The sequence below is a fragment of the Haemorhous mexicanus genome, chromosome 6 (assembly GCF_027477595.1).
Source record: "Haemorhous mexicanus isolate bHaeMex1 chromosome 6, bHaeMex1.pri, whole genome shotgun sequence".
In the NCBI taxonomy this organism is placed as follows: domain Eukaryota; kingdom Metazoa; phylum Chordata; class Aves; order Passeriformes; family Fringillidae; genus Haemorhous; species Haemorhous mexicanus.
In genome coordinates this window covers 34768027-34786216 of record NC_082346.1, presented here as the reverse complement: position 1 = coordinate 34786216, position 18190 = coordinate 34768027, and positions in this window count along the sequence as shown.

The window sequence follows — 18190 nt, the reverse complement described above, 5'->3', positions numbered from 1 at the left end:
ATTCCTGAGCCTTACCAGATTTCTACTCTCAGGAGATATTTGTTGAACAATAATCAAGGCATCTGCCAGCACGCTTACTAGTGTTGAAGTGGCTTAGAGAATCACAGAGAGATTCTCACTGGTAATGTCTCATAGTCCCCCACTGCACTGGTAGATGATGAGTAGGTTGAAAGCTGGCTTTCTGATTGAAAACCAGTGCTGACATCAATATGATGTTATATGACAAAAATAAATGGTTTTATGTTGCATTACAAGAAAAAGTAAAAATAGAAGTCGCACAAAAATTAGCCTTGTAAAGTCAGGCACTCAAAAGTTAGGAAATGCCCAAGATTACTTGTGCACTGTTCTTCACATAATGTACAAAAAATAATGCAGCAAAAAATCTTGGCTGTTCCCAGCACTCCTTGATGAACTCTAAAGCACCAGAGAAATTTAGGGTGCCTAATGGCCCCACTCTAGGGAAGTTGAGATTTATGTTATTAAGGATCTTCTTCACAGATTGTGTGGTGAAGGACACAAGGAAATGCTAAAGAAAAAAATAATAATATTTTAAAAATCAGGCAACTGATCCAAATAACATAGTTCTCTTTTTGTCTGTCCTGGATTCTTCAGATCCAGGATATTGACTGTATCAATTCACTCGGGTTCAAACAGATGGCTACTTTTTGTGTTTTTCTCATTTTGTGTCATTAAGTCTGGAACTCTGGTGCTGGACTGGCAAAATCTTGCAAGATAAGTGAAAGAGAACAGGAATTCTGAGAGCATGAAGGGATACTCCATGCCATACATTCCAAAACATTAAGTTGTAGATATCTCAAATTGGGCATTCATGCTAAGGAATTTTTTTCATTTTTAGTTTTTGTGCTTTATTTCTCTCTATGCTGTGAAAGAACCCATATGGAAATATATCATCTTCTAGCAGAGGTTTTGTAGAAATAAGATAGTAAACATTTGTGATGATGCAGATAGAGTTGTAAGAAAACTCATGAGGAAGTGAATAATTCTGTCTTCATATCTATGGCTGAATACTTTGCAGTAAATAAGGCCTGAAGTCACCAATGGAAAATAAGAATAAAAACTGTATTCCATCACTGCTCATTGAGTATCTATACATCCTGTGCATGGAATGAGGCAGAGGACCCATGGAAAAAATATGACATCTGTAATCAATGCCTTCTTCATAAGCTCTCCAAGAAAGCTGAATTAACATGGCATGCATTGCCTTAATGATTCTAGTTTTTCTCATATTCAAGAGTTTCTCTATTCAATAGGAACATTCTGTTACCATCACTGTATGTTTATGTTAAACAAAAACCCCAAAACTATCCAATCCAATCTGAGATACACCACAGAAGGTCATTGTACACAGTTAGTGATTTAATAAATTTCTATTAAGAAAAAAATATTTTTGATTCTTGTGATAGGTGGCTATGTCTAAAATTTTTAGAAAAGCAAATAGTTCTGATATCAGGGTTGGGAGATGAATAAAATTTAGTAAGACACATGCTGCTTTTTCCTTTCCTAAGAAAAAAATCAGGCCTTAATCCTACAACTGCATATTAAATCATTTATTCACAGTGACAGGTAGGAGAACACAGATATAGTAATCTACCAGTCTGGTATCTGGTATGCACTGGGAGTATGAAATAGATCTCAGCAGGCTGAATGCTGTGCACCCACGCAATGTACAATGCTGTGATTACAGTAGGTAAGTGGTTTGGGGAAAAGTGGATTTCAGACATGCAGGAGTCCAGTGTAACATGCAGTATTATTTGCAGAATTTTGCTGGGACACATCTAGTAATTTTAGGCCTGGTATAATGTCTGATTGGCTTGCCTTTTGTGCCACTGAGAATCTAGACTCCTTAGAAAAATTATGTCTTTTCTCCAAAATTTTTATGAAGAATCCATTTTAAAGAAAATAAGTTAATTAAAGCTGATTATTTTAGGCACACTCAATTTCTGTAAAGGAAATAAAAACAATGTACACAGTCACATTATCACTGTAGGACAGAAGTCACTCCTAAGGGTTTGTAATCTCACAGCTACCTTCAGTATAAACCACAAGGTTTTCAGTATCCTGCACAGACAACTGCATGTTAATACAATTTTGATTGATTATAAGTGATGAAATTCCTCAGAACTAACAGTGCCATCCAACAGACTGGTCTTCCCCTCCCTTGGTCATACCTTGCTGCTTTCAGGTATTTGTGAGTCCTTCTGAGTGATATATCCATAATACACCATAACACCGTATATTCATGATACCTTACCTTATTGTAGTACATACTTCAAAAATGCTGTGTCACTTTTGATGGAAACCATAGGCACTGCATTATAAGTGGCAAAAAACCCTGCCAAGGAGTGCCTGCAAATGACTTGGTGACAGCAGAGAAAGCTGAACCCTTGGTAGGCTTGTTCCCCAGTGTTACCAGCTGGTGGCCCATACTACTATTTCCACAAAACATTCCCCATATGGATTTACTTTGAGTGGGTAGTGACACCTCTGTTCTTGTCATCCTAAGGCATGGAGGGCAGGCTAGGTTGGATTTCCATAATTCCAGTCCTGAACTGTCATATCAGAATTTTCTACAGTTGTCTATATGCCCTTGGAAAAAGAAAAGAAAAGAAAAAAAAAAGCTAGGGAAATCTGTTTCCTTGTAAAATAGATCTTTCAAAGAAAGCTTTCCTTAAGGTTGATTATGCCTTTCAGCTAGAGGGAAATCTTCTGTGGTATGCTGGGCCTCATGGCTGTGACTTGCAATAGTCATCCCTCACATTTAGAAGAAGAAAGGTTCAGAGGTTTTTTTGAAGATGCAAACAGGCAAGATAAACTTGCATGTGTACAAGACATCCACCTGTTTCTTTGAGCTACTTTGGTCATTGTGCCACAAGTTCTGCTAACTCACTGGGTTAAGGGGTAGTAGCTGGTTTTGCATTCTCTTCAGCATTTTTTTCAGGAGGTTTTGGTTGTGCCAGCTTTGATGTCAGCTGGAACTGACAAAAGTGTAGCCCAGTATTCTAAAATCCAAAACTGGGAAGAAATAGGTCAGGTAAATATCTGTTGTCTTGCTGCTGGAAAAATGAAGTGCATGGTGTGCTCTCAGATATGGCTTCCTTTTCATAGCAAGTTACTAATAATTGTTCATAAGATAATCTATTCTTTTTTCCTTTAACCAAATAGTGTGGTTGACTTTTAAAGTATCATGAGATTGTTGATTTAGCATCATGTTGTGATTAGTATGGCATTTCACACCTTTCCCAGAGTTACTGTCTCAGATTGTCAGCAAATATCATTAAATCTGCTTACAAGTCATACTTGAAAGATTACTTTTGTTGTGTTTTTGCAAAGGCTGGCAACTTTCAGAATTAAATACAAATGAAAATTTAGCATAAATGTACCATCCTGCTCCTGGCTGCTCTGAGCAGGTGGAGTCCAGATTTCCCTGTATTTTTCTAGGAAGGGGTGCTATGCATGCTGGGGGGTATTTCTTCTGAAAGTTCATCATAGCATACCTCTAACAGATGGGTCATGCTTTTTGGAAGCTTTCCTTCTGAATTAAAAAAACTTATAATTTCCTCCAGTGAAATATGTGAAAGGGTGCATGGCAAGACATACAGGTCTGGCCAGAGGCTGGAAAGAAAACAATTACCTCTTTCTGGCCAAAGAAAGGACTTTAGCTACTCCTCTTGTAAATAGCAGTGTGCATCAGGGGGATGCTGAGTCAACTGCAGACAATTAATCAGCCTTTCATCATCTTGGCTCAAGAAAACTGAAATTGTGTGAGGGAAATTGTGGTGGGATTCAGTAATAAAAAATTATTCTGGAAAATATCTAAAATTTAAAGTGGAAAGAAATTTATTCCTCTTTCTCTCCAGATGTAGACTAGATAGAACCTCCTTAATTTCTCTGACTTCAAATTTGATTGAAACAAGTCATGCATTTTAAGAGTGTTTCCTCCCCACTGACTCCTCGGGGCATTTGAAAATCTGGTCACTTTATGTGGGTGTTTGACTAGGTTCCAACCTCATTCAAACATCTGACCCTGTACTTCTCTACTTTCATCCTATATATTTAGTTTGACATTTAAGGTTCTCTGCCTTCAATTCTCTATGCTACAAAAAACAGCTAAAAATCTCTAATAAGCACATAGCATTCGAAATTCTTTCATGTTCTAGACTCCTTTAATTAGAAGAACTAAACAAAAAATTAAAGATTCAGAACCTCAAAAATAAGGTGTGGATAAACACCTTGAATAAGCCTGGGCTAGTTTACATCAACAGAGGATTTGACTTGAAAATATTACATGTCTTTTCTGAAAATTTTCAGGGTTGGAAACACTGGACTAGAAATCTTTCAAGGAGCAGCATCATTATGTGATTTCCAGTACCTCTCTCCTCAAGCTGTGCTGTTCCAAAGGAAAATCTGCATTCCAGGACTGGGTAATACCTCTGACAGCTTCCCCCATTCATGTCACCAAGAGCTGCAGCTGGGCTGGGTATAACAAGAATCCTTGTGATATCCCACCCCAGTGAATTTCCTGATGCATGTAGCCAAAAGCCAGCCTCTCCCAGAATATTAAATCCACTGAAGCAGAACCTTGCAACAATTTATAGCAGGTTTCTAGGTGCTTAGTAGCCATAGTGCTTTTCTTGTTTATGGTCCATAGTTTCCTCAGCCATACTCTGTAATTTCCTTACTAAGGTCTTACTCTCAGGTCTGCATATATTTACATGTTTTACTCTGAGAGCTTTTAAGCAGCAAATTATACAAAATAGAGGTGAGACCTCTGCTAGTTGAGTCTTCCTTTTATTGTTCCATTGTAGTTGTGTCTAGAAAATAAATAAGTTAAGAACTTGAACTGACATAAAATAAATGACAGTTCAGGTTCTATAGGTTCATGTTTATGACATGATTGGCCCACAGCCATTGCAGCTATTTTGTAGTTTACAAGATGTCCTTGATTTGCTCTTCCACCAGTATGATAACAAGCACATATAATCTGTGCATACACTCGTAACAGGCTTTGAGCCTCTTCTTCTACCTCATTTTATATATTCAGCATTTATGCTGTTCTTCACTGAACTCCCTCAGCTCCCTTAAATAATCCTTACATTTTCATCTATATTGTTTTCACCTTTCAACCAAGTTGAAAGTTAGATGAATATAAAGAAAAAAGCAAGAAAATATGATCAACCAAGACACTTGTGAAATCACAGAATTAACAAAGACTTGCATCCATAAAAAGGGAGAAATTTTTCTTCCAACAATATACAAATTGTGATCATCCAAGCACAACTACCCCACATATTTTTCTGGTTTGTTAAAACACCCTCTTCTCATTCCTTCTGAGAGCAACTATGCCAAAAAACCATATGATAGTAGCAATAGTGGGACTTTGAGTGTGTCCATACCGGTCCTGTTAAATCTCTCATCTGTTTTTGACACACTGATCATGAGATTTTCTCTCTTTTTTATAGACCTCACAGAAATAGCCTTAGTGTCAGTGACACGACTCCATTTCTTCCTCACTGAGCATATATTGGAGCATGTATTGCAGCCTAATGAAGAAATGTTATTGTTTTTTTCCTTCAAGGCACATCATATAGACTTCCAAGGGCTCTCGTTTCGTTTATGCTCTTTCTAGGAAGCAGAAACAGCTGAAATTTCAGCCTGGTGATGGCTCCATATTTACAGCTCTATTGCACCTGACCTTGCTAGGGCTACAGAATGTGCAAGCAGCTTTTGTAAAAAGGGAACACATGAATAAGAGCTGGCTGGAGTTCAGTAGAAAGGGATTGAGACAAGTTCAACCAAATAAGTAATAATGATTTTATAGCAAGAATGATCATCTGTTTATCAGCTCACATGGTAACACAGTTGCACAGTTGTTGGATTCTTGGTGGCTGATTCATTGTCAAATATCCTTGCCCAGTTACTCTTTATTTCTTTATCTTGTCTGAGCAATGACATCCATTTCTTCTTGGTACAGATACGATTACTTACTCCATGTTTTTGCTGATTTCTCTTTTGTGTCATATATTGAGCTGGTCTTTATCTTGAAACAGCAAAAGATTGTAGCTCACACTTAGAATACCTCTGAGAGCCAACTTTTGCCTAATTTTCTCTGAGCTACAGTGGCTTCCTAGTTTCTAGCTAGAACTTCAACATCAGTTTTGATCTATGGGATGATGTAGTCAAGCATGATGGAATAAGTGTCAACATCCCACTGAAATTCAGTAAGATTTAACTTTTTTTGCTAAATTCCTTTCAATTCCTCTGAAAAGCCTCAACCAGAAGAACATAAACAGGGACCATGCTATATGGTTTAATACTCAAGATAGATAGTATCTATTTTTTCCTACTGTAATGGAAGGAAACTGAGAATGAGGCTTGTAGCATTACCATCAGTTACTGATAATGTACTGTCTTTTTCTGAAAATTCCCAAGTACTTATAATTGTATCTACATGCAAAAATTCAGGAGGGTAAAGGTCATTTTGCTCTTCTGATTAAAAATTGAATTTACTTTGTGTTGATGTAAATGTGGGAAATGTAATAGCAAATTAGTTTTGTTCTTTCAATCTGCATTCAAAATTAATATTTAGTGCAAATTTTCTACTTCATTTTCAGATAATCAAAGTACACAAAGCTAGTAAGATTATATCACCACTTCTTCTCTCAAAGAAATTTTGTAATTATGTGAGAAATGAAACTATATTAACCTTCAAAAGCTACCATTCTTAGGTGATTAGCATCAGAAACTTGAGCATTCACATGGTAGCATTATGATTGGCCTGAGAGCACATAACCAGAATGTGCTGAGCTTTGGAGGAAATTCAGGTAGTGGATTACTTTAAACTTTCATAGTGCACAGAAGCCAGTAAGATAGGTTTTGTGGAATCATATCAAGATATTTATGGAATCATATCAGCAGCCATAATGAGCATTGGCAACCAGCAAGAATTGCTGCCATTAGGCTGTAATCCAGAGAGCACGTTGCTTCCGTAAGCAAGAAGTGGGATTGCTCTTTGGTATCCAAGTGAAAAACAAATGGGGATAAAGAGGTGTCTGGATGAGACACCTCTAATTATGCAGTGTAAGACTTGGGCAGTAGAGATATGATAGCTGGAGAGAGAGAGGCAGATAGACATACATACAGATAGCGTACCGAAGAAATCAGACTCTAGAAACACCATATTAATCTCCAGGGCTAAATTTGTCTTCTTGAAGCTGGACAGGCTGTTTAGAGGGAGCAATAGTTTTACTAAGCATTAAAAGCTCGAGATTTTAGCTCCACAAAAGTCAGGAAAATTTTAACTTGGAAGCAGAGGTAGTCAGGAAATTCCAAATCGAGTAATGATTCCACCTTTCAAAATGGTGGGAGCGAAAGAAGACAAAAAGGCTGCTGGAAATTTTTATAATTCCTGCAAAAGAACGTAGAATATTTAAAATTATCATTAAAAGAAAGCAAGTCACTCCCACACAAAACAAGTAAGCTGTTTCTTTACCGAGTCTTAAAATGTCAACATTTAGGACTTTGCTTGGAAATTACTATCTCTAAAATCTCACATCATAGGTTCCCAGTCAAAGAGATGAAGTCTCAAGGATACTTTTTATTTTACTAACTGCTGCTTAGTCTGTGACTTATAAGTTGATCACTCAGTTTCTTTAAATAATATACTTTATTTCTTTACTGAGTAGGCAATGGCATAGATATCTGAACTAGTTAAGTCATGGCAGCTGTGAATAACATTTGTCAGTATTTTCTGACTCTTACATAGGTAAAGTACAATAAAATTTGTATTTGAGCAAGGCCTTGCCTCTTCCTTCCTCTAGAGTAAATTGAAAAGATTGTAATAACATAAAATATTAGTGTATTTTGGTGTAAGTGCAAAATTAGCAAGTCAGCTCACAAAAGCATTGATGAAGGCTGTGAGATAAACTATATAAAACACATTTGACAGTTCCTTAATGACAGACTCCAATGAAGACTTTGGCTTCATCTTGTTAGATAGAGATACTCAACAAGGATGCCCTTGTTGTTTCCTGTCAAGAGATAGGCAATGTTTCAGACCAACTTTGCATTTACAAAAAGAAAATTTCTCATTGGACTCATGGTGATTTAAAAAAATATTTTGTGAGTATTGCAATGATTTTCAGGTACTCTTTGAGGTATTCTTTTCTGTTGTTTTTAGAGCAAATGATGAATCAATACAAATAAAATATAGTAGATCAAATAATGGGAAAAATTATGTGATAATTTTTATATTAATATTTGAAGACATAAAATGGATGCTCAGAAAGTATGAGGGATTTGAAGTCACTGAAGGTAAAAGTTATTTGTTTTTCAAAGATTATGTGGATGTTTTCACAGTCAGCATACCTTAATACTTCAACTGGAAATATTCGGCATTTTTAAGAGAAGAAAGTGCAATATATTCACACTATTTCAGCCAGTATATTTTAAAACACAATACAGCAAAGTTTCCCTTTTTTTTTTTACAAGATTGCAAGGTATCATGCACATGCTTCCTCTGTAATTTGATTTAAAAGTAGGAAAAGGAACTCATTTGATTCACTGAATTTTCAGACATCATGTAATTAGTACAACTTATTGCCATTTGAGTAACAATCTAAATGCCAAGGAAGACAAAACTGACAGCAATTCCAGTAAAAGCCAAAACACTAGCCAAAATAGTCTTGTCCTTAGCTACTTGTAGTTCATTCCTCGGAATACCTGAATAATGAATATGATGTATGGAACAGAACCAGTTTTGTCCTGGTGCACATTCTTCCCTTCTGATATGAAAAAATAATAAAAAAAGTCTTTACAAAATACATTTGTACAGGGTTGTTTCCTGCCCAGTAGTGAAGAGATAATTCCTATTTTGCAGAATTTATATAGCGCTTTTTCAAATTCATAAGTAATGTTGAACCATAGCAGATAAAATAGCCTAAATATTTGTTAAGAAGATGCATTTCTGGTAAAAATTGCAATCACACTTTATACAAATTTAATTTTAATAGAAGGTTTTGTTTACCATGATGTATTAATTAAACTCACCGTCAGTCTCATTACATTATAACTAACTCTGTTTTTTTCATTTGAATTCCACTGGCTATCAAACACTGTCCTCTCAGATAGTTTGATAGAGTTACAGTGTAAAGATTGCCAAGAGACTTCAGTGGGAATCTAATAAAATCCCAGATGTGTGTCCAACTTGAATCTAAGGTGCAAAAGATTAGTTCATTCAGCTGAATCCTCAGGGATGTTGATTGTGTCTTAGCATGTGTTTGCACAGAACCCAGCACAAAATGTCATGACTGGAGTCTTTGTGTGATGAAAACTGAATAAGCCCTCAATCAAGACTCTGCTTCTGAAACTTCACCCTACAGACAAAAACCACTTTGTGGTCTGTTTGCCGTCTTCTTTGCTCCTGGCACTTCGGCCCTATATTATGGACTGTAAGACTAAAAATAATGAATTATTTTACGTTTTGTACTCCTGGAAAATAGCTATCTCAAAGTATCCAGTGCTGGTATATTAAACATTACATTAGAAGTAAATTACGTGTGGACGAACCACTAATTTTTGTGATTTTACATTTAGAAAACATCTTCTATCACATTAGCTTTAGGCTCCATTCTCATCTAAAGATGTTGAAAAATAAGGTGCAATGCCTTTGGTTAAATTTTAACAAGTAAAAATGGATTATTTTCTTAGTTTATTTTATAGACAAAATTTGGTTAACTAAAACCAATTTCTAATAAGCCAGGCTGTTTATTACATGTTGAAATTCCTACTTCATGCCCTTGTGAACAATTTGTAGCCTGAATTCTTACAGGAAGTTAAAAAAAATAAAAAGACATGGTCCTTTTCGGTTTATTTTGGAGAAAGCAAAATGTTGTTTTTTAAAGTTGCATTAAAAATCAGATAAAAACAGTTTTTATCTTAATGTGTCTTTGGGAAAAAAAAAATTCTACCTCAAGAAATTTCTTTAACAAAGAGAACATTATTTCAGACTCTAACATTTCTGTCTGCCTATTATCATTAGTCATAAGCTAAGCCCTGCACTAAATGTCTAGTGAGCACAGATAATGTTCATTTTGTCTGGAAGACAGGTTGCCGCCTGTCAAGGAGAGATGGAATAAATGACAGGTTTGGACTCTGTGCCTTGCAGGCATATTAGGCTAAGAAATCGCCAACATGATGAAAAATTATTTTGTCAAAAATTTGTAGGTCACCCATCATTGTCTAATGTATTCTGTGATTAATTGCTAGCATAGATCAGCATTATGTCTTTCCAGTGAATCGCTTAATTGTTGCCTGCTTCATGCTCTTAATGTAATGACGAGGCATCTGGTCCTTTCACATGTGCTTTTAAATGCCAGCTTCTGCATCCAGGTTACGGGAACTGTAACATTAAACTTAAAGAACTAGTTGAAATTAAAACTTCCGGAAATCTGTCTATTCTATCTTTTTTCTTCTTCTTTTTTTTTTTTTTTTTTTATGGCGGTGTGCATGGTAGGCTGAGTGTTAGTGTTAATGTATGTAGATTTTATTTCTGATGAGTGATTATTTGACTGCTCATTTTACGAAGATTTATGGTGTGCTTTCTATCTCCTGACTGCAGTGCTACTCTTATCTTTAATAAAAGAGATGAGGACATTAATCAGCCTTTGTCAGGAGTCCTGACTAAGACATTAAATGTACTGTATGGGATAGGTAAACACGCTCCAGATCCTTCTCTACTTCAGTAGATCAGGCAAAAAAACACTCATTATATTTATCATAATTTCACATCTGCTGTTTTTGAAGCAATGTACCATGAGGCCATAAACTGTATTACAACTGTGCATAAATTCAACTGATTTGTGGCTGGAGTAACTAATTCCTAAAGTACATTTTAGAAAAACAAGCAGTGAGCCCTGAAATTGCAATTCCATAAAGGCACTAAATTACTGACTGCAGAATCAAGAATTTGCTTGATGTGATTCTGCAGTGACCGTTTTATAAAAAGTGACAGTGTGCCTGTGATTGAGTCAATAAAATAAGGACGAGTGAGCCGTATACTCAAACAAGATTAAAGAGAAACAGAATGACAGAGGACAGACACATGGGATATAAATAGAGAAAAGTGTAATATTCCCCCCTCCAAAAATGGCTTTATGATGTAGCTATTAATAACAAGGATGTTAATTTATGAGTAATCATTTAACTATGTGAGAAAAATACAGACGCTTTTACCCAAGTTTTCATCAGATATTGTATTCTGTAAACAAGGACATGTTTTTTTATGGCAAAAGGGCTGTACCTCTTATCTTAAAATACCATGTATATCTTAAATGACTGTATTGTCTCATCTCAAAATTGTAAATAGTTAAAGCAAAGTCAGTGTTACTATAACAGCCTTTAACTTTGATAATCAGAAGACAAGTCAGGACTGAACTTTTCAAACTGGATCTTTCTTAAATGGAAGGAATGTATTCCTAGGGAGACCTGGGATGTGATATTACATCTGCAACTAAATGGATTCGATTTTCCTTCTTACATTTTGAAGCAAAACAGTGACATGAACAGCAAGATTACATGTGCCTCATGCCAGACCCATGCTTTACATCTCTCTCCTGGTCGCAAAGCCAAGAGGGGTCACAGACTCCAGAGATGCCAAGCTGTGGGATGTGCCATCCCATCAATTTTTTAATGTTTATTTTTGGTCGGGCCAAACTAAAAAGTATTACAACTTCAATAAATGCTGATAGAAGATGGTGTTTTCCATTCAGCGATATCCAGAAGTTGGCACATTATGCTCACAAGCAAAAAACAAATTTTTTTGAGTATTTAAGAATGAAAGTACTTCTGACCTCCAAAAGAGCTAGCCTTCAGTTATATTATGCATTTCTCTCCTCCTATACATAGATGTGTAAAAATACGAAACAAAGGTGCATTATGAGATACTTTTAAGCCTTCTTCTCTCAGATATTAACAGCTCTCTATGGTGTGTCAGCAGCCCTTGGTGTGAGTTAGTGGGAATATACATTATGTTCACTTTGGAAAATGAGAGTAATACAATACCCTCTGGTGTTGTTAATAAATGTGTGTATAGCTTAGTTTTAGTACTGTTCTTGACCGCAGTCTGCTAAGCTTGGTCCACTCTTGTGGTTGTAAATCTGTGGGAATTATGCTGAACATCTTTGTGCTCTGTCCATGAGACTAAGACAGAAAAGTGTTTGCTTGATGCCAACGCATAGTTTCTATCTAATAGCATCCATCTGTGCATCACTGAGGGTTTCTTTTCCTGACCTTATTACTTTACTGGAATTAAGCTTGAAACAATCTGATGTCAGCTACTGTATATCTACTTTTATTGCTAGCCTTGCTGGGGCTCTCCATATTGCTAGCGCTGCATCTCATTTCAGATAGGTTGAACCACATATATATTCTGCAGTTTATTGAAAGCCTGATAGATTGTTTTCTGCATTCCACAATGGCAGGACAGTCTTTTTCATGAATGTTGGAGAACAAATGTAAATTCCCGTGTATACAGCTGACCAAAATTAATAGTTTTTTTTTTTCCCTTGGTGGTATGAATAAATCCAGCATATCACTAGATATGAGTAAGAATAGTGCCAGTGTAGCTGCCTTCGGTTTAGCTTTTCTTATTCAGGGGCAGTTTCAAATGTATTTGAAAAATCTGTAAAAGTTGATTATTATGATAGATTCAAAAAAGATTTGCTCAGACAATAAAGCCATATCAGAATGAATTGCAAGGATTGAAAAAATGCAAACTACATTGAAATCAAAGCAAGATTTTGCTGTCTTTCCACCCCCACCTCTTTTCTTTCTCTCCCCATTACCATATAAACTTAGCAGCTTCCTGCAGAGTTCCACTGCAGTCAAATGTAATTCAGTGATAAAAATCACTCTATAGCTCCATTAAAACACAACCAAAATTATTCTTAGGACCATGTCTAGGAATTAATATATTTAGAACCTATCCAGTATTTACATAACATTTCATCGTGTCGAGTCTGCTCTTCTCTTTGAAAAATAGTCCAGACTGAGGCAGCATGAGAGAAAAAGTTTTTTCTCTAGCAACCCCCTATTACATATCCTTGTTGTAGCAAATATCTGACCCACACAGAGCAGATTGATCTGCAAGATGGCTGATTAAACGAGGGAAAACATTCTTTCAGCCACAGCAGATATGTGCTGATCAGTCACAGGTGATCCAAACCTGGGCTGATTTGCAATTTATTACCCTGTTGGTGATTAACCAAATCACTTTGAATGGTGTCCTGGCTCACCAGGATTGTCTATTGACTTCCACTGATCCAGTGCCTTCCAATGCCATGTTAGGTTCCCAATCTGTTCCCAGCAATAGAGTCATTGTTTAAGAGGGTAGAGACTTTAGAAATATGCTAAATCCGCTGGTTGGGTTGACATTGGGGAGCAGCTTGGGAACTGTCAGGGTGTGATGAGACTCCAGCAGCGTGCTTGCTGCGCGCAGGCAGCTCTGAGAGCTGCGTGGCTGGGAGCTGGGTCAGGACCTTGCTTAAATGAGGGCAGGGGAAGATCCCAGCTATAGAAAAATGGCTGCTGTTCACTTGTTTGTGCAGCCGGGAGCATCTCATTGCTGAAAAGATCCACCCACACTCCATTCAAACACACCTCCTGTCTCATGAGACTCTCATGGTAGCAAAGCCAGGAAGTGTTGGGGTCAGGGGAGGTGTGAACACATGCTGAGCAAACTGTGTTTGATGCAACATATACTACCCCTGCCTGCTGAGACAGCACAAACACCTGCTCTGGAGGGCAATTCCTTTACTTAGCTACTTAAGCACTGTTTGACCCTCTGCAGGACTTTTCTTGGTATGTACTGAAAAATAAAGAAGAACAGTGTTTTCAAAAGGATGCTTTCTGTAGTTTTGTCATTCTGCAAAAGCTTTTTTCTTCCTGTTTCCTTATACACCTAATTCTTCATTCTACTCCCAAGGGAGAAGGAGAGTTGAATGCAAAATAAGTGTTTACTGACAAAAATAAACAAAACATGCTCATTCACATGAAATGCTGCAATCTCTGGAGTAGTGCGTTGCTGTGTAACCACCAAAAGACATGCCTCAGGTTTTTAACTCTGTACTTCAAGTACGAAAAAGGTCTAGGAATAGTCTGAAAGGTGCTCTCCCCACCCCTCTGTATTTGCCCTCATTTATTTTTGCTTCTCTCCAAATGCAACAGAACATTACATTTCGATCTGCTTGAAAAACCGGCATGATGTGAAAAGGGAAAGACAATGTAAAGGCATCTGACTGTTAGAGGAGATGGACGTGTTTGAAGCAAGGGGCAATTGAACTGCACTGACTGCATTTCTTTTAGCTTTTTATGCTGCTCTTCCTGATGAGCTTAGCCAGAGGATAATTAAGTTTTAGAAATTAGGAATCTCCATAAGGCACCACAGGAAGCCTTGTCCCAAACCAGCTCTGTTACCTGCGTGTCTTACCTTTGACATCTGCATCTGCAGGAGGAGAGAATATATGGAGGTTAGAATAGAGATACTCCCTCACATAATGACTATACATGACTATAAGAGTCCACCTGAGGATTTATCAACTGCTTCTGGATAATTATTTTGGTAATCACCCATAAGAACACAATAACTTTTTGATATCGATATAGAATATAGATTTCTATTCAATTCAACATGCTCAAACACCTTCTAAGAGAAATTAATTTGACTAGTTTTAGTCTTTTGTTAGATTTGCCTCATGCCTAATCTATTTATTTAATGATAAAAATCTGGTGAATGTTGTTATTGACATTTAAATATCTGTATGTGTGTAACTTAAAAGGAGACTAAGTGATAATGTCCTTTGAATTAGACACATGTATCTACCACCAGCTGTATTTTGGTCAATCGGAACATCAACACATGCCTAGAGCCACTAGAACAAAGGGTGAAGCAGCAGTAAAATATTGAGGTCTTCATATGACAACCCTTTAAAAGCACTTGCAGGGTCTTCTTGCAATTTTGATTATATCTTTAGCTTATTTCATTTATTGAAACACAGTGAAACTGAAAGCCTGAATATCTAAAGAGTTATTAATTATTATGTTATACCAATAGCTGCTGTGAAATGGAATGCAGCATATTCATAATTGTAAATAGCTGATTTAATTTATAGCATAATGTTAGGTATTTGGGTATTTCTGTCATACTGATACTGTTCTTTGCTGTGCTGACTGCAAAATATAATAACTTCTAAGCAGTGTGTAAAACAAAGTGCTCAATTCACTTTATTAAAATATCCAATAATAATTGATTTAAAGGCAATAAAATGTGTTCATTAGAGGGTTTATATTCAAGAAATATTGAAAGTATACCTAAAGCTGTCACTTTTATTGTGAATGAACAGGATAATATAATTTGAAAAGAGTGTGATCATACTAAAGATTTGTCCTGCAGCATTATCTGATAGCTCGTAAAGTGCTGAAATTTAATATGATGCTTTCAGTCAGTTTAATTGAAATTTAATTGCCACTTTGGGCAGAAGGTTTAGATCTGATCAATAAAATATTAAAGATTTTGTGCTTTCACTTGGAACAATTTCTTAGCCAATGCATCAAGTTTAACCCATGTTTTAGGAAATATTTGTTTGTTGTAATTCACATATTGTTCAACATCACTTGCAAATCTTAATGTGTTAACACACTGCACAGATAAATAGTGGAAATAATAAAGCTATAGTTGATCCATTTAATTACAACAAGATGAAAGAAATAACGGTCACCTTCAGATTCATGAGAAAGGCATTAATGTAAAAGAGCTATAAATATTTTGAAATGTCAAATCTCAGAAAGACAGAGTCCAACACGAGCCTAGCTGTAAATCAGGCACATGGAAGGACCTTGAAAAAAAGATGGTTCTTTGGTATTTTAGAAATAATTACTAATACAAAAAGGGTAATGATGAACCTATAAATTACATTAAAAAGGGCCATTAGAGGAGGATTAGTTTATAAAGCTGAGAGATGGTTCCTGAAAATTATCCTGGTAGTTATTTCTTCTTTTCCTTTCATATTATTCACGAACCCCAAAATTATCTGATTAATGATAAACTAATTGATTGCTACTTTGCAATTTAAATTCAGTAGCCAACTTTGAGCCTCCCTTTACTGTAATCTATACTGTCTTCATTTTTATTACTTTTTTTTCCTCTGTCTGTGTGTGTGTGAGTCAGTGCAAAGGTGATTATTGTATGTTGTTCTCTATAATGTGTGGAGGCAATTTCAGTCTAAGCAGCACGGCTACAGAGCTCATCTTTGCAGTTGGCCCAGGCCCCTGAAAGCCAGCTCTACATGCCTGAAGGGAGCCTGGTGCCTCTGCTCCTCCATCTTTTGCCCAGCTAGGCACTCCTACAAGACCCTGAGGAGAGTGGACAGAGTTAGAGGTGACTGAAATGCCACTCCTAATTTCTCTGAGGTCTTCAAAAATGCTCTTTAACCTAAAGCCCTCAGAGCATCTTATGAGGACTGCAGTTTCCTGCTCAAGATCATATCATATTCAGTGGCCACCATCTATAAGAGTTTTCATCCATTTATTATTTGAAATCATTATTTCAAGTAATAAGCATTGCTGGAAATAGAAATGTCTGAGCTCAGCTCTGATGTGCCAGAAGTTGAGTAAGAGGAAGGCCGAAGATCTGAGAAACAGAAAACTCTCCCATAGGCACATAATATATGCTATGATGGCAATTTCATTGCAAGTTACTGCTCATTTCAATAAACTGTAATTCCCAGAATGTTACTTTTTACTTAAGATTGATTCAGATGTGCATGGGGCAGAGGACAGCACTTGACAGCATGGAAAACAGCTGATTTATACTGTTGCTGGTGACAGAAGCACAGCAGAATCACCTTTTTGGCCTGACATCAATGGCATCTATAGTGCTCTGTGCCAAGGATCACGAGAAAAGATGAAAAAGTATAGTCATTCCCACTTCCTATCTCACAGCACTCAACCATTATCTGGAGGATTGATGAAATAGCCAATTTAGAACCCTCTGAAGACTGCGTTGGGCTGTTTCCCTTCGTGTGAGGTTTCTTGCAGGAAAGGATTTGCAAATGTAGCTCCCTGAAGATCATTAACTTCTGCTGGCCGCAGCACATCTCTGCCTTTGTGAGGGGCAGAGGAGCATTGAGTGCCAGCAGTATTTTAGGTCTCTGGGAACTTGATAAGCAAGCAAAACCAAATATCAGCTGATCTGACGATTCACAGAATTCATGGCCACATGCCTGCTAAAATGGAACACTTTGCCTTCAAACAGAAGTTCAGGCCTCTTATAACATTAGCAATTTTAGCAGAAAAACTTGAATAACACTGGAGGCACCCAAATGGATGATCGATGGCTAGAATTTGGAAGCAGAAAAGAGGAACAATATCAAACTTCTACCCGTGCTGGGCCATTTCCTCTATGCAGTTCTCCATCTGCAGGATAGGAAGATGATACCTTTTTGCCAACACACCTGTCTGTATCATTGTGGTGTTGGAAGAATGGATAAAATCATATTTTCACAGACTGTGCAAGATGTTAGGTGTTGGTTTTGTGGTAGAATTTTAGGGAATATTAGTTCCCAATTTTCTGATCTTTTCTTCAAGTTCTCCAAGATGTACTAGTCTGGAAACATTGATTTGGAATCTAGAGTTCCTTTCCAAGGCTGCTGAAGAGTACTGAAGATGGGGAGAAGGAAGCAGTAATTCCACGTGTTGCAAATTGAACCTTGCTATTAGAGGTCTAAGCAGAAAAACTGACACTTCTCCTCACCAAAGCAGCAAGACAGCACAAGTTCCTTTTCTATAGCACTGGCAGAAAACATGGTTAAAAGGCATGACAGATTGTCTTTTCAAAACACTAAATTTCTTTCTTAGTTCCCTGTAAATAACTTCAATTTCATTGAAAATATACAAATAGTTTTCTTAAATCTCTCTTGATCAAAATTCAAGCATAATCCCCCCAAAATCTTAACTACAGCATCCCCAACATTTGCCAAGGACCAGATATAGATTTGGTTTGGATGACTAAAATGATATAATCTGACTCTGACATTCTGTTCAAATAAGTATTTGGATTTGGATTTTCAACCACCCAAAATGTTTGCAATAGCCGTAGTGTTCGCAATAACCGTAGCTC